Raw genomic sequence first — 19,029 nt, 5'->3', positions numbered from 1 at the left:
CCTATAATTATTCAAGCTTTATTCATTGTTGGCATCATAAATAGTTATAACTAAAAACATATGAACGAATTAGATGAATCTTAAAATTTAAGAAGTACATATCATACAAATGGAGAGCATCGAGATTTTAAAATATTTTTATAGTAAAGACCTAGAAATAAAACGTCAATGTCTTAGGGTGTCGACGAACTAAAACTTTATACAAAATAAATTTAACACGATATTATACTGAATCCGTGTATAGGACAACCTTGGTGTCTTTTGATTAAAAAAATCATACTTAAAGGGTCTTATTTATGTTAAACCTGAGTCAAAAAATAAAAATATTTCATATATAAATTATATATAGATCAATAAATATTTAATGCATGTGTTTGTGTTTAACGTATTGATTTACGTAAAGCTAAACACAAAATAAAATACCACAATACACCACAGATTGTAATTTAACACCACTATTTTACACAAAACAATAATCTAAGAAATAAACATTAGCAGACAAATTTTATATAAAACAAATAAAAAAACTATATTACAAGGAACACGTCAAAAACACGTTTCTCAATCAACTTACCAACGAAAACAAAACCACTTTTCACCCACTGAAATATCACTCGATTTAAATGTCCGTCGCACCAGAGAGTTCTAATAATACTACAAGACTGAACACATGGAGTAGTCTAGGCTACCTTGACCTGATAGGCGCAGTTCTGGGTCTGGCCGTCGCAGCGCCACTGTCGACAATTGACAGCTGTTCCAACAATACTACGAAATGTATTGTTACAAATCGACGTTATTCCGAAAGAGCGCAATGACTGTGCGTGCATACAGACAAGATTTTTCCTACCACCATAATTAACTTAGATTAACTTTTTAGGTGTACATATAAAATGTCATTTAGGTTATATTTGCTTTTAAAGGTTATGATATTTGCCTACCGGTTGTAACTAACGCACTGGTACCGCGGCTGTGATTGGTGTAGAAACGACAACTCTGTGCAATCAGCTGATTAGAGAGCGGGAATAATGCTTTCCCGCTCTAGAGCGGCAATGAGCTACAATATTTTGCGTTCGTGCAGTGGTAGGAAAATATATTTTGATACATGTGGTCAAAGTCTGTAGAATGATCCATATTCGGTGTCTGTATGATGTAGTGTGAGCGGAGGGTCGACAAACTTTAGCGTCTCTGGCGAATTGCATTGTGAAATGAGAGTTTAGTTATCGAGAATAACATTATAGTTGTAATTTGAATTTATTAATGGCGCTGCAAAATTGTTTATCGTACATTGCCACATATGGGGTTGTTTACGTTTAGAATGTCACAAGTTTGACCAAAGTCATTAGTTGATGTTAGGAAACCAGTGACGCACTTGGAAGTGACTCGAGGAAACTATTCGTGTCCGAACCGGTTGTTGAGGCAAACGAACTAATTTGAACTTCACTCGAGAACAACAACAACCCATGTACTGTAGTCGATTTGTAAGATTAGAAATCTGTGAATTGTACACACAATTACCAATTTTCTATAGTTCAAGCACCCTTCTAGATCAGCATTTGCTGCCCTAAGTGAAGCCAACTCTTTATCGTTGAAACGCATTGTCTTTTATGTACCATACATTTAAATAATTTCACTAATAAACTTTGTTATTTTACTTTACCATTAATAAACTATGTAAAGTATGTAGTGTAATTTCAATGGGTACGGTGAAAGTCGAGTTTTAAGGCGTGCATCAAACAAGTGTACAGACATTTTTGTTCATTTTAGATGTTTTTGCCTGATTTTCCTTTTTTACCTATAAAAAGTCACAATGTTTTTCCTTGCGGACTATTGACTCAAAAGAAATATTTTGCATTGAGTATTTTAAATGTATTTATTAGTCACAAACAACACATTTTCAAGTATTTATGTACACAAGGCATCTTAACGTGATTCATAACAAGACTCACGATCATCTTTACGTAAAATTGTTATTAAAATCCTAAAATAAATAGTGACCTAGTGATAGTAGGCTTGACGAATCATATACAATATTTATCTAACTACAGCTATTGGATGGACACGTTGTTATTTCTGTTGATGCATAATTCTCACGATGTATGGAATGAGTAAGTTAACTAAATTTGTTCAATGAGGAATGATTTACAAGGATTTACAAGTAAAAATCGTGACCAAAATGAGTTTTGAATGGATGAGATGGGGTTTATTAGGGAATGTTGCTGAAAGTCAACAGTCCCGGAAGATCAAATAATTTATACCTGTGCCGCTAGATCAAAAACTACAATGTTTGCAGTGTCTGTAGATCAAAAATCCCAGAAAGTCAAATAGTACAGTCCGGGCTAAAAGTTTAGTCTATGTTAAAGCAATTGACTTATTGGGAATTTGACCTAATGCAACAGCAGGTTTAATATAACGAAATACGGTAAAATACAAGTTCAGTTTCGCTGAGTCAAAAGTGCCGGAAGATCAAAAGCAATAAAAGTGAACGTCGATTCAGTGTAAAGTAGACCTCCTGCAACGCTTACTACACCAACAAAACTCGCTTTTAGTTACTTCGTGTTTTGTCATAATTAGAATAGAGCTAAAATTATCATATTTGGTACATAGCTTATTTATTAATGCTTCTTGCCAACTGTTTGGTCAACACTGTAAATAGGTATAGTTTATGTAATGAAAAGCCTTTCGTCAAAATTTGTGGCATAAAATACACGCAAGGACGATCTGAACATTTCTGGTTATTATATACGTTTGTAAAAGGAAATCCATTTAATTGTAGAACTATTTTATGAGTTATAATGTAGTCTACATATAAACTGTGTAAATGTATTACGCCACGGAAGGGTTGAAACCTGTCCAAACTATCATATATATTATTATAACGTAAATGGGGTTTTTTCACGATTCTGAATCAACCAGTCGATGGATTTTCATTAGTTTTGTGTTGAAAGAAAGACAATTTTGAGAACTAGATAATTTCAAAGCCATAATTTAAAATTAGTGTCCCAGTTTTTTATAAATTAAGTTTTAGTTTTTAAAAAGTCTAGCAGCCAATGCTAACCTTCTCCAATAAGTCAATGCTTCTAGCTAGCTTTTAGTACAATATAATTTGCTTAACATAACAGCTGTAACATTCAGCATTTGTGACACAAATTCAGCATTTGGAAGAAAATTCAAATACATACTTATGGTTGACTTATTTATACTATGTATGTGTAATGCTGACCATTGATACATTTAATTCTTCGGTACGAGGATGGCAGATTAATTAAATGTGCATAGTAAAATACAGTAGTAGGATGTTCAAATTATTTTTTAAAGTATTCTTTGTAATCATCGATTTGTTTTAGTCCAATATAATTTGTTTAAACTAACAGCTGGTTGAATGTGCTATGTATACTTATAAAAGGCAAAGCCCTCACTGACACACTCACTCTCACTCACTCATCATCACTAATTCTCCCACTTCCCATTTACCTATGAGGCTGAAATTCGATACACCGATTCTTTGGGCATTAAATAGGAAAACTAAGTAGTTTTTATTATGATCGGGCATTCGGGCTCCGCCCCAGTGGCTCTGGAGTTTCCCATTTTACCTTATGATTTTTCATATTTAAAAGGAATTAATGAATCATAACAGCTGTGTCAATTTAACAATTTATGACAACAGCTAATTTGCAACCAAAAGCTGAGTGAGCGTTTCGAACGAACTTCAACCTGGAGGTGAGTTAACCCCAAGGCAAGTGAGCTCAGCGAACGAGCTCCAACCTAAAGGTGAGAGAGCGTAGCGAACGAACTTCAACCAGGACGTGATTGAGCCATGCGAACGAGCTAATCTTGAAAATTAATTAGTTTAACGGGGCAAAGCCAGCGGGTACAGCTTGTTATTCTATAGAATTATTAGGTTTTTAGCGAATTTCGCATATAGGGAATAAGCTATTACCGTATAACTCATGGGAACACCTGGACCCGGGACCGATGTAATTTTTCGTTTCGAGTCCCTAGAGGCCAAAAACACCATCCGTTCAAATTCATATATATGTAAGTGTATAAGACATTTTGGGGACTTGACTTTTTCGGGACTCGAGAATTTAGTACTTTTCGAGGACCTGTGCAATTTATTCCATTCCAAATGCAGCGCGTTATCGATCTTCACCCTTGTGTGGGCCTCCCATTCACTGACGGAATGTCTCGTGGCGTATGACGACCGGATATAAATAGTCACTTTAACACTCACTTATCTCGTTATTTTTTCAGCATATTCGTTGACCCGTCTGCAGGTCTGTTGATGGGCTGTCAGAGCGTCTGTTTTAATAACTGGAATGCGTTATGTATGTTTGCTGCTGATTACGGTGAAGTATTGTTAGAAATTCCACCTAATCTTTTTAAGTTACCCATTAAATTCATAGAAATAATAATATTTAACTGTTTGACGAGTACCCCTATTATATTCAAAATACTCAACGGCCCAATCCAATGTCACGTTTCGTATTTTGTATACTACCGTTAATTACTAGACTTAATTACTAGCTTCATTCCCACTGTTCTTGTGAACTTAACTCTAGATCAGACTGTTGCTTCATCCGCTTCTTCATCAGTTAATTTTTCATCTTAAAATCTAAAAAAATATCTTTTTGGTACCTATGTTATCACCCACGGGATCTTTGAATAATTTTAGGCTTAACTGAATCTGAAGTATGTGGTTTGGTGGTTGATCATTGTAATGAATTATATAAGATTAACCTGCATTACACTATCGACAAATTAACTATCAAATATTTATTAAAACACTGAAGCATACTGCAAACGCTGAGTCATACTGCAGCAAAAACAGCCGTATTTAGTGAGCTTAAGTAGGTCTTTTCACTATTTTCTCCCTAGGAAGTGAAAGTCAGCTGATTTAAACTCAGTTGTGAGCTTCGATTGTATGCAATCGCATGTATCGAAAGTATGTATAATTTTTTTCACCACACTATGATGTTTTAGTGGTTTTACATACGTTAATTGGTGGCTGAAAGTTACGTTTTGCTGGCCATGCCAGCTGTCATCGTTATTCGGGGACCGAGCAGGTCCCTAGCAGCGACCACAGAATTAAAATTTTAATTTTAATTCTGTGGTCGCTGGTCCCTAGGGCCGCAAAATTAGCTGCCCGCTTACTTACTTAAAACATGAATGCATATTAAATACACAATCAGTATCCATAGAATTATTTTATTGTCACCGTTGCCTAGCAAATATTAATTTTTATTTTTGCTGATTCCTCGAATTATTTCTTCACATAACCTTAAAGTTGTAGTTGTGTTGACCATCAGTGTGCATTATTATAGAGGTGAATAGTGGCAATAGGGTATAGTGTGGTGCAAAATAGCGTTCGTACCACGGACCGAAATGGTTTTGCAGCTCTCGATCGAGACGAAGTCGGGAACTTAAAAACTATCTCGAGCCTGAAAACCTTATTTTTGGCCCTAGGTACGAAATCTATATAATTAATACGCTACATGAAACTTTGTCGGTTGAACTCCTCCGCCATTTCTTAACCGATTTTATCAATTGACGTCTCATTGGAAAGAGTGTGTCGCGTAGATTTGCAAACTGGCCTCACATTTTTGAATACGTCCCTAGGGCTCTGCCCCAGTGGCTTTGAAAGTTCCCATGTTATCCTTATGGAGAACATAATTGTTTACATTTTGATCAGCTGTATAATTTAATTGCTGTTATTTATTTTTCAATTCAATGAAACCATCGATTGAAACGCATTGAGCAGTACATTTATTTACTATTTGAGTTTGTGTAAACATAACCCCCAAGACGGATCGTGTTAGTATGGTTGTATCTGAAATTTGTGTGTGTATCGTTGTTTTTTGTCGCTATGACGGATCGTGTTAGCATGACTGTAACTTAAATTTGTGCATTTATCGTTGTTTTGTGTAGCTATAATTTGTTTATTTGTTGTTTTTTTCTTTTAAATGTCTCAGACGTGACGACAACGAAACATAGACGGAGGCGTAATCGTGATAACGACCGCAGCTACAGAACAGTGGCGCATAATAGGCTTAACTCATCACAGTCGGCAACTGACTATGGACAATCTCAACTATTAGGTTACAAATGCGCCCTAACACTACCCCAAAACGACTTTTCGTTATCAATTGGCCCTCTATCAATGACCTGTGTTGCCTGTACAGCAAGGCATTTTGATAAGGAGAAAACCGGCAGGAATTCTTTTTTTATCAATAACGAAGATAAACATGGACAACCTTATATGGCTATAAGTCAGGAAATGTTTGTAGAAAACATTAAAAAGCAATACCAGGTTATGAAATATGATACAATATTTACAGGAAATGTTAATTACTGTTATATACATCGTGAGTATCTCCATGAGTTACACACAGGTAATCTTTGAGTTGTCTGTTTTGAACTCATTGTAAATAGCCTATCCGTTTTATAGCGTTATTCTTTTTGAACTCCTGTAATACTTTGAAATTGCTCGAATTCGAGCAACATGTACACTAGTATACTATTAAATGGGTTGTAGCTTAATCGGGTTTCAACTTTATTTAATTTACAGTCTGTTTCAAAAGTAGAGAAATAAGCAAATACATTAACAATAATACAACGTTAAAAGTATAGTGATTTACCACTCTCAACACTAGCTAACAAAGACAATTTTGATAACACAGCAACACAGCCGAATCTGAATGGGAGGTTTAATGTCGTAAATGGTGTTGTGATTGTCCAATAAATTTAGTGCAAGATGAGAGCTCGCCTTGTGGTCGGAAACTTGACCAAAATTATGTATTTTTCCAACTTATCTATATTTACCCTATGCTATAAATAAGACATGTAAATGGAATTTCTTCTATTTGGTTTTATTTTCTGTTTACATTTAGTTGTTATTTCGTTACCTACATGGCAACCCATACGGCCCAAGTTATTTTTTTAAATTTTAAATTCGTTTCTTGTGTTTATTTTTGAGCCTATTTTAATTTATAAAGGGATTCATCACATCTACAGGAAAATATCTTTCATTTGGTACCAACCGCGTGTAATTCGTTCCAGTAGTATGGTCAGGCTAGCTGTCATAAGTTTTGCAAAAGTTGTTTTGTATAAGACGATTTTGAATGATTTTCCAATTTGATAATCTTTTTCCACTAGATTTTGTAATTTCTTCTTTGACTTTTCAAATTCTAAGAGTATTATGAAGTGTTCTGTTAGTAACAAACCAAGGTGCGTTGACCATTTTACGTAGCAATTTTGATTGGTATCGTTGAAAAATTTCAATGTTTGAGGTACTTGATGATCCCCAAAGTTGGATCCCATAAGTCAAAATTGGTTTTATAACTTTTCTGCAAAGTAACATTATTTTGTGTACTAAGTTTTGATTTAGATCCAAGAAGACAATTAAGCTTAGTTATTTTAAAATTTAGATATTGTCTTTTAGTCCAGATATGTGCCTTCCAATTAAGCTTTGCATCTAAGTGCATGCCCAAGTATTTTATTTCTGTTACTTTAGGGTGGTGAATATTGTTCATGGATACTGGAGGACATGTAGCCAGATTTAGGGTAAAAGTAATGTTTTCTGATTTATTTTCACTAATTTTGAACCTCCATGTTTTAAACCAATGTGAAATTTCATCCAAATTTAACTGTAAATTTGCTGTAGTTTGAACCGGTTTGTCGTGGACAGATAAAATGGTCATATCATCCGCAAATGTGGCAACCATAGTGTTTACAATTTCTGGTAGGTCCGATGTATAGGGAATGGTTCGTAATATGGAATGTATATTGAAGTATGGTTCAAGTACGCTTTCTTTGGGGATTCCTGATTCTATTGGGTAAAGGTCAGTTAAATAATTTTTATGTTTAATTTGGAAAGTTCTGTTTGTAAGATATGATTTTTAAATATGAAAAACTGAATGGGGTAGCTAAATGTGGCATTCTTGTCAATAGTTCGATATATCGATAGTAATATACACTAACACAATCGTAATAAACGAAATAATTTAATTATATTTACTAAACAGATGCTTGTTTGCATTAGCAAAATAAATAACAATTTAGAAGTCATTTTGAGAAGTTATCTTAGTATTTCTGTTAAAGAAATGACATTTCTTCATAATCTTAACATCTCAAATTACTTTAATACTTTCTTCTGAAATGGCTACCATACTAAATTCAAACTCACATAACAAGAAATTAAATAACATCTAAACATAAATTAAAAAGTTTTACACCACAATTAAAAAAACAAATGTACGATTGCTCTTGCTCATTCTTCATCAGATTAGGCATAGGCACGAGACCCTCCTTCATTGCGCAGTCTGTAGTCTTGGAGATAAGAGAGATATGCGGTAAAGATAAGGAAGAACTGGAAAGGTCCGTTGTGGGTTTGCAATATTTATCTCAAAATCCAGCGCAAGGTTAACTAAATTTTGGAATTAGGGTCTGAATACGTCATTGGTGAAATCCAGGAGGCAATACTGAACTTGCACTACTTATGTTTTATCGCATTTTTTACCTTATCTACCAAAATTATGCTATTTTCCTTTGGCACTTTAGGGGGAAACGACTATTTCACCCTGAAAATCACGTTTGGAAATCGAGAAAAGCTTTAGAAATCGGCGATTATAAGCGCTCGAAAAATCTTTTTTTCTTTTAATGGAAGCCTATTTTTTATTATTCGAGTCATTTCAAACTTCTTTTCCTCTTGCACTTTTTCAGCAAACACATATTTAACCACGAAAAACACGTTTGAAAATCGTTAAAAGCGTTATAAATCATTAATATCGCCACATTTGACTGGTAAGTGTCAATAAAAGAGTGTAAAAGAGTCCTTGGAGCCTAGACGTTGTAACTCATAAAACAATGTAAGAACTACAAAGACAATTTATAATTTAACAATATACTAGATATTTAAATTACAATCACTCTGATGTTTGAAAAAATATTTTTGGACTGTAAATAAATCTCCAGCTGCTGTCTGAAATTAACGTAATTAACATCGCTCTTATGGGGGACAAATCCAAGATGGCTGTTAGCTTTCATTGACTCCACTGGAGAACAATAAAAAACTACAAAGAACATTTCTAATCTCACACTATACTCGATGTTAAATTATAATCACTTTGGTGTTTGAAAAAATATTTTTGGACGATAAATCGCTCTTCAGCAGCTGTTTGAAATTATCCAAAATGGCCACTAGCCTCCAAGGACTCCCTAAAATAACCTTTAGCTGAGCTCCTCAGCCCTAACCTAAGCTGGGTTTACCCAAAATCGGTAATTTTCGGCACTTTGCTGATCTAATTTAATCAAATCTAATTACCAACACTAGTCAACTATAATTGGATGTTTTTTTAAACTATTAGTATGACTGCAAACGTATAATTATTTTCACACACAATGTATACATTTACAATTGTTAAAGGACCCCAAATCGATATCGATAGAACTAACTCCATTGTTTTAAATGCTTGCTTCAGACCAATTAATCAAATTTAGCCAATTATAAATGTTGCTACATTAGAATTTCGTCGTATATCTACATCTATATCTATACTAATATATAAAAATGAGATGGTGTGTGTTTGTCTGTCTGTCTGCTACTTTATAACGCAAAAACCACTGAACCGATTGAAACAAAATTTTATATTAAGGTAGCTTATACACCAGGTTAAAATATAGGCCTATTCCTTTTATCATATTCCCTTTAGGCAACGCCCCATGGGCTTCCAAAGTTTCAATGTTTACATTTTGGAAGAATGTAAATAGTCAAAAATATGAATTGAAGTCAGCTGTAAATATTATAATTTGACAGTTCAAATAGCAGAGGTTAAGAGGTACAGGTTCTGCTGCCAAGATTCTAAAGCTTTATGATTATGAGAATAGTCTGATTAAAATATTTATGAAATTATACTTATTTTCATGGAAACAGAAGGATTTTATACATTACAATGTATACATTTTTGGAATAATTTTTATATGGTACCTTTTTGTTTACGAATTTGAACTGATAAACAAATGTTTGAATCATGATTTTAATAGGTTTTAAAAACCAAGAGATGCCGTATATGTACTGTACAGTTTATAAAAATTAACTGACTCAACGTTTACAATTGTTGTATTAATTAAATTTACAAACTAAATTTCAACTACACCTACTTTCATTCAGTCCAGAGGTAGCTAGCTATTACTTATACTTTCTTCTATCATCTAATTCACATTCACTTTTTTACATTTACTGAAACCTCCTTAGTATAGTTCGGCCGCTGAAAGCGACCTCCTCCAGCATTAGTTTAGCATTAGCGCGCAGGTCGTTTTCTAAGCGGCCGAACTATAGATGTGTTCTTACAACCCTGCTTTAATTTGACTAAGGAGAATACATATCACAAAACTAAGCTGCACTCAATTCACTTTTGTTTCTAAAATCAATTCAATATCTATAACATAACTATTTTTCATTGTCAATGTTTTAAACGATGATTTAATTACAAATACATACACGTTTCGAACTATGGAACGAGTTAAAATAATAACTAATTTGTATTATGTTGTTGAGTTATACATAAATTGATGAAATTTGTGCCTGATTAAGAGTAATAGTGGTTGGCTTTCTAACAAAAGGTAATACAAGTTTTCCATTAGTTTGTCTTTTCTTGTTATCGTGATATATACACACTGATCTGCAGGTAAAGATTTAACTTGGAAAAAAGCTCAGTTGCTACGGTAAAACATATCAATTGTATATGAAATCATTAAAAACGGGGTTTTCTTTACTACAGTGCTTTAAGTTATATACGATTTTTCCCCTTAGTTATTTTAAATGTACGTTTATCAACGAAATAAATAAGTAAGCTTATCATTTGAAAATTGAATCATAAGGGTATATTATTTCCATCAGCGCCTCATATCATTCCTAGCCTTATAAACTTATAGAAAAAACATCTTTCTAACTAGCCTAGCCTTAAAGAAAGATATTTTTTCAAACTAAGAGTTTCAATTGAGTTATGTTCCAGAAAACAACGAGGAACGTGTAACTATTTCATACAACAGAGTTCAAGATCAAATGTTTCGCTTTAGTGTCCTCTCCGTTGCGAAGCGCGGTTACAAGCTAGTTGAAAATAATTGTATTTATTACAAGCCAAAGGTGTCTTATAGATTCCGAGTAAATTATTATAAACTATCAAATGGAGCATGTAAAGTGCATTATAAATAATCAACAAACCCTATCATAATTGACTATTGATTCAGTTACTGATTCGGGAATTACAATTAATTGCTGATGATAACTGAATGCTCTGACATGAAGCAGTGTTCTTCTTTACCTATAAAACAATGTTGACACCTTTCTTCACTGATCACGTAATGCGTGATTTTCTATAAAGTCTTGGAAAAATAAAAGGAAAAATAGATAGACTACAGGTGTACTGTATGTGGTTTACACACAAATATTCATCAAACTGTGTGATAGTTTGTTATAGCAATGAACAATTTGAGAGTATCGTATTGTTTAAGTCGATGGAAAATCTCTGTTGATCCTGTTTTACAAGCAAACCAAAAAGATACAGTGGTCACCACTCTATGCGACATATTCTAGCCAGAAAATTGTAATCGTATGATTCTATAAGCATTGGTAGGATTGCAAAGTACTACACAAACATTATTTCAAGGGTAATAACAGTCACAATTTCCGCTGACTTTAAAAGAGTCAACTAAACTATTATACTAATGGACACACAACTAAATGGAACAACTAATGGAAATTCTCACGATGCACATTCGTTCGATATAAGCATTGAGTATACACGTCAGTACATACGTGTATACCCAATGATATAAGCAACGGTTCTTGCAATTTATTGCTTATTGTTTTTTAGAGTTGTTTTCGGACTTACTCTGTTTTCGGACTTACTCACACTCGTATAAGGTTTTCCACGTTTGTCATTGATAATGTAGCCATGTTGCTTTGAAATGGCGACCATACAAAATGTATGCATTTTAAGCCAAGTATGGATGGAGATGAGTGTGGGATGAGTGGAGCGATCTTGTTGTCCTGTTTGTGACTAAGGCCGACATAATCCTTAGACACAGCTGTTAATTAATAGTGCATACAGTCAATTAATAGCAGCAGAGGTCAAGTTTGGTATCAAATTAAAGGTTTTATTCATAAAAAAACATTGCTGCAAACCCAAACTCAAACGAGGATGATGATAATAACGTTAATGATGTCGCTAAAACGTATCGTTTGAAATTTAACAGCTGAAAATAAGTGAAATAGAAAAGGTTTTGGTTAAATCCATCAAATTGTAATTGGACACTAGTAAATACTAGTGCACTTGTTGCTACCTCCCCCCTTCGGTTTCATGTATTCCTCTCAATCAGTTCAAACCTAGGAGGATTAAACATTAATGTTAATTAATGTTAAATCAAACCTGAAACACCCAGATCGAAACTCGCCTGTCGTTATTTTACCATCGCCTGTTTTTTAAATATATTTTTCAAAAAAGAAATATTATATTGATTTACTTTGGATTTTAAAAATGTTAACGTTTTATTTTGTTAAAGATTTATGGTGATACGTAAATATTGTGGTGTAGTAGAGTATATTCTATTGTAGTTAAGTGTTAAATTTTGAAATTTTAGGGTGAATCGAGATGAATCTTTGTTTATAACATGGGTCTCTCCTACCTTAACATACATACCAAGTTTGATAAACATCGGTTGGAAAAGTGCAAAGATAAATATTTGTATGTAAAAAATACAAAATGGCGGATATCTGGTTAACGAAATGATTTTGGAAAAAATGTTATCCTTGATTTTCTGTTTATTTTGACCCAAGGAATTACTAGGTAAAGTATCTCCCCGCTTATTTTAACACCCTGTTTATGATGTATTCTTATAAGTGAAAAATGTTAGCTGGTAATAAAGAAAGATGTTTTATAAATAATATGAATGTACTGGTGATCTGTATATTCACCTTTTTCTTGTCCTTAGATAAATTAAATTAGATAAATTAAAAGTCCACTCAGCAGTCGCATCGTACGATGTAGTTCTTTCCATGCGTTGCGAAATGCTAAATTTGCCGTCCTCTTCAACCCAAGTTATCTACTGAACCACTGATTGTAAAAAATTCAAAAAAATATATTTTACGCATCACACTTTTGGCTACAATTTTGCCACAGACAAAACCTCTCTAACCCAAAAACAAAAAAAAATCTCGCATGCTAACTTTTTCATGTTAGAAATCACGATTTAAAACTATTTCACCATACAAATAATTTTTTATTAATTAGATCGGTAAATAGTTTAAAGTTCCAACAAAATAGTCATCGAGTAGGACTAACCAAGAAGCTCTGTGCCAAATTTCAAAATTTTAGCACAACTTTAAGAACACCAAAACACGAAATTATTGAAGACATGCGTCGAGAGGACTATCGTTGTTTTTAACAGATTATACTTTTGACCTTCCGGCACTGTTGACTCAGCGAAACTGAACTTATATTTGATCTTATTTCGTTATATTAAAACTGCTGTTGCATTAAGTCAAATTCCCAATAAGTCAATTGCTTTAACATAGACTAAACTTTTAGCCCAGACTGTACTATTTGACTTTCTGGGATTTTTGATCTACAGACACTGCAAACATTGTAGTTTTTGACCTAGCGGCACAGGTATAAATTATTTGACCTTCCGGGACTGTTGACTTTCTGCAACGCGTCCGGTTTATTACCATATAATATCATATTGCATTAACTAAAACCATATCTTGGCTTAATATCAAGACATTAGTTAAAATCGAGAAAAAATGAAAATATTTTATATTTGTGTGACCGTGCATCGCCCAGATCTAAATAATCACCTTCACAACAATGGGAACAAATGAAAACGTCATAAAATCAATATTTATCGTGCTAAAAAATGTGGAAAAACGTATTTGTTTATGAACAGATTTCAAGCATTGTTAGATCAGAGATTGAGTGTTATAAAATATTTTGTATAGGTACGTTAAAAACATAGATATTTCAAATAGAAAATTTTAAATGGCCGCCATTTTCAATTGAAACCTAGATAAGAAATTTGATGTCCGTCTGTTGGAAGACAATCGATCAACTAGATTTTAGTTTATGTAGTTTATACACCTGTAAAAAAATTTGGCCTACATACAAAACACAGGAGAGTCAGAAACCAGGCCTTTAAGACAAACATTTTTTCATGAAACAAAAGAAAATTTCCCTAATTAGTTTTTATGCAACCTGTATATTTAATACAATGAAATAATTAACAAATATATTCAGTCTAAATAATTTAAATAAACACATCACTATTGCTAATTAATCACGCGGAAGGAAAATCCCAAAGATAACCAATATTCACATGTTGTTTGAAAACATCGTTTCGCAACGTTTAGTAATTGTTACAAAACAACCAAAACTGCGGAAGCTGAGTGTGTTTTTCGGATTTTGGACCGACTATCTTCAGCAGTGCCTCCGTGATATACACCACGAGGCTGATAAACAGCTGACGCCCACGCTATCGACAATATTTGTATTGTTATAACAATATGTTAGGTTTCATTTCCTCAAAATGTTGTGAGTAAAAACCTAATTTGACTTCATATTAAACAAGTTGCAAATAAAAAGGTCACCGAACGCACGATTGAAATGTGTATGGGAATTACAGTACTTGACCAGCTAATGACATATGCTGTGTCAAGTGATAAATCAATCAGCTGTTTGCTATGATACTGCATTGATTTTAATTAATATTCAGCCCAATACACTAGTAAACTCTGGTGAGATCGTCCTGAACGTCTATTTTCTCGGCTTCAAATTTGTATATCATATGGGAAGTCTATTCTGTGTATAGCCTAACCTACTTCTCTTAATTGTTAATTTTCCTGGAAACAGTGGTAAAACGACCGTGTTAATTTTTTTTAATTATTTCTACAGATTTTTGTTTACTATTTTCAACAGCTCATTTACTTTGAGCGAATAAGGCCTTAAAATATAGATTTGTTTCAAAACAAGGAGATAGATGTAGATGTTTAGGCCTACTAAATTTTTAATATCAAAATCATATAGTTTTCCGTATTTGTCAATGTTGTAAATGGGGCATATACAATATAACCTCATAACCCAAAAAGGAAACTTGAGACAATCTAGATTTGATAACAGTCCTTACAACTTTTGTTGTATTTATTTTAACAAGTAAGAAAAGTAATTCAATCAAAATGTATTTAAGGTATATCACTACTCAGAATAAGAATACCTGAAATTGTATTTAAGAAGCTATTATAGTTTAATAATGCTAGATAATAATTTAGGACTAAAGTTTCTCAAATGTTTCAAATAAAATGACTACGTTTTTAAAACATCAAAAAACTGTTTAGTAGTAGCATTGATTTTATGTGTGGATATAAAGTCAATGGTAGTAGTTTAGTAGTGACTAGTTGAGTATAGTCAAATTGCATATGTTACTGCGTTTCTTATTAATGATTGTAGGTTCACAATATAGTCTGTATGAATGAACATGTCTCCTGAACCTACAGTATGTCTATCTGGAGACTGGCTAGTGGTCTAAACTACGGGAAATGTTTAGGTAGACGGTGGGCCAAGAGACATGTTCCATTGCACATACTCAAAAAAATAAATAGAATCAGGATTTGAACTGTTCCCCCTCAAAAAAGCAAAATACCAAAGAGTTTAGATACACACAAAAATACCAAACTCATTCAGAGGCTCATTTAGCTAAATAAAATATTCATTTAACTAAAACACCCAAAGAAATATTTACTGTTAAAAATTCACGCAAGAACTACTTCCTTCCCGTGACTCAAGAGTGGGATAGCCGCGGAGGCAATGGCTAGGAGGTCCTTGATGAAGTAGGTCTAGGTCGTCCAGTAACAGCTGACAGATTACATGTAAACAACTGGCAACACAGGATAAACAGAAATGAGACTAACTAGATCGGGAAAACTGTATAGTCGATTTTCAAAATAACATTATTGACTTAAGATAACATGATTTAACTTAGTAGGGCCTACCTTTGTTGCCGTAGTGTTTTAGTTATTTGTGTATGCACTATAGTTTAAACCAAAATTATGACTATGCAATTTTTATATATTATAAGATCCACAAATTCAGTTGGGGACGCAACTAGGGGTATTTTACCCAAATATGATTGCCGGATGAGTGTAGAATGGAGTGAAATGCCTTGTGCAGCTTCGTTACCCATTAAACCCACTTTTTTCTTTAGTCAGAACCATTTATAACATGCTAAATGATCGACTACAAAAATCCTTGTTGGGGTACAACTGGTCCAGTTTCGTATTTTATCAGGATCGAACCGGCAACCTTTTGATTGTAAGGCGAGCATTACAACCACTTATTTACTAGCTATGTAACTTTATCGTCTGATAGTTTTAGGTTATTTAGATTACTAAAAGAAGGATAAATAACTAGATACAAAACAAAGATGTCGTAGGTTCGGATTTTGGTATTTGCCGTTACTACTTTATCTGTACATTCCACCCTTAACGGCTCATATCTTGCTTTGCTTTGCTGGATACGTTCCACCATATAGTCAATGGTTCCACGCACAGGCACGAGACCTATTTGGACGCGCAAATGCAAGGTTAAAAGTGCATAGACAAATCAAATATTCTCAACCTACTTTTGGGAACACAGTTTTAACCGAATACCTGATTCCCGTGCGTAGGACGGCTAGTCTGAAATGAAGCAACTAAAATGATACAATATCACAATTATTACTACTACTTATTTTCGAATTTTCAATAATGTTACACAAACTTATCCACCAAGTGTTCAAAGATCTGAACAAACACTGTTTAACAACGAAGCAATGATAACAGGATGTCCATATTGTCACTTTGACGGTCAATGTCAATAGACTTGGTCAATACAGAGACAATTGACCTACCAAGTACTTTACTGACTGCAAACTCTTCAACTCCTTATCTATCAACTTTAAAAGAATCTATCAATACTATGAAACGATGATGGACTTGTGAAATGTCCAGTTTCGCCTAATCTAAGATTCTAACCAATTTATTTTGCGGATACATACAATTTACAGTATTTCTGTCAAAATTAGTATCGTTACGAGAAACAGTAATAATTTGGTTAGTAAATCAATTGATGATTATAGGCCTAAATCATAACTAAATACAAATCAAACCCCCGATTTATTGCTGAAAATGACATGTTGTTGCTTGTTTTGTTGCCGTAGTTTGGTTAGTTTAGCTGTTCCAATATCTTCTTATCGCGTGCTACCTAGGACTTGCACCAATTAGTTAAATTAGCTTCATTTCCTACGGATACGGGATAAAGTTTGATAAAAAATACATTTTGACTTTTTCCGACTAAAGTTGAATGCCAGAGAAATCCCCTTGACCCAATCCAGGCCTCAACTGATTACAAGAAAATTGTTTTCTTACAAAAACTGTGTCGAGGCTTTTTATTATAGTAATGGTAGGCCTACTAAGTTACGGCATGTTTATAATACTTCAGGTCGGCAAACGACTAACGAAAGATATCTTAAAATGCATTTCTTCACTCGTGCAACACAAAGTCTCGAGTTTGTAAATTCTGCACGTAGGATTATTTTCGCTAATTATCACATTGAGATGCTCAATTCCGTTCACGCAAACCGAAGGTTAGACAACAATCCGCATATTAGACTGTTCATTGTAAAATACAAGAGGCACTCGCAAGGTTCGTCCTACTGTAAGTTCCTAATGTGCTTAGCAGAACGCCTTACGTCATAGTTTTTACAATAATTAATTTGGATATTTTGACAATTACCGTATCGCATCAGATAGTTAATTTGTAAAACCTTGGAGGCACTCGAAAGATCAATCCTTTACGTTCCTGTTTTTTTCTGCCGAACCAATTTAAAATATTATGCTCTTTTCGATCTAAAATTGGTTGACAAAATTTCACTAGATTTTTACCTGAACTATTTGAAAAGCTACTTAAAGTCTTCTACACTTTACACTGCATTTGATCTTTGTCGAGAAAGTATGTGCGATTTAATTATCGTACATTTCGCAATGATACGATAATTATCGTTTATCTAGATACGACACGATACAACATATAATTGTCGTACCACTGCGCCGGGTTTACAAATAATGATACGATAATTATAATTATATGATACGAGAACTATCGTATCACGCATTGCGACTGACACAAAAACAGCTGTTTTCTCGTCACTCGTGCAGGCATTGGAACCACGTGTCTTATGTCATATCACATCTGGATCTAAGATCACCAATCAGATCTCAGCTGATACCGATAACATTTAACCTCAAAACCTTTGACTGTCACAGTCATAGGTCGCCGACCTCACTGTTGACAGGGATTGACGTAAACTAATTAATTGCTAAAGATGCAGTCAATATAGTTGTTTATCAATAGGAGCCTGGCTCTTGAAAAATTTGCAATTCTTTAACGACCATTAACATTTGACCAATAGTCGTATGTGCATATTATGGGGTTATCTTAGCTTTTGATATTTGGCATAGTCCATTACTGTTTCATTGACACATATATGACAACACAGTATAATTTGTATTCAAGGTGAATAATAGTGAAGAATTTAGAGTAAAAGAAATGCAGCTCTTTCTCTAGCCTAAACTAATTCAAAGTTGATGACTTTCTTCAAAATCAAGCCAAAATTTTTGATCAATAGCTGAGCACCATACTCTGTTCACAAAATTTAAGCTTTAAGGGGAAGTTCCCCTACTTCTTTTTTGCTTGTTGCAGCTAATTTGAGGTTTTAGATATGCTCAGCTGTTAAATATTGTTTTAAAGGAGTTAAATATTGTTTGTTTTATTTGTTTATTGTGTTAAATATTGTTTTTTGAATCAAATGGAGGGGATAGATTTCTTCCCCTAAAACCACATCAATTTTGTGAATGGATTATGACATAGTTAGTATTGTAATATTAAATAAATTCTTTATCAGCATCTTACATGTTATTGTGTTATTAAATTACCTGAAAGCACAAAA

General features: G+C 33.6%; 1 protein-coding gene across 3 annotated transcripts in view; it reads right to left on the bottom strand.

The window, feature by feature from the left end:
- Positions 1-19,029, bottom strand: part of LOC128986041 (pyruvate carboxylase, mitochondrial) — a 60,954-nt gene that overhangs the window by 39,110 nt on the left and 2,815 nt on the right. Inside the window, exon 1 of one of the 3 annotated variants that reach the window (XM_054406132.1) lies at positions 575-663. The exons of the other annotated variants lie outside the window; for them this stretch is intronic. The gene's annotated coding sequence lies outside the window, so the exon portion shown is untranslated. Of the gene's footprint in view, positions 1-574; positions 664-19,029 lie in introns of those variants that run through there. 3 annotated transcript variants of the gene reach the window in all.

This window comes from Macrosteles quadrilineatus, unplaced genomic scaffold (genome assembly GCF_028750875.1).
Source record: "Macrosteles quadrilineatus isolate MER2022 unplaced genomic scaffold, UCM_ALF_1.0 Scaffold_2__2_contigs__length_208266976, whole genome shotgun sequence".
In the NCBI taxonomy this organism is placed as follows: domain Eukaryota; kingdom Metazoa; phylum Arthropoda; class Insecta; order Hemiptera; family Cicadellidae; genus Macrosteles; species Macrosteles quadrilineatus.
Note: the sequence above shows the minus strand (reverse complement) of the source record. Positions and strands in the feature narration are given on the sequence as shown.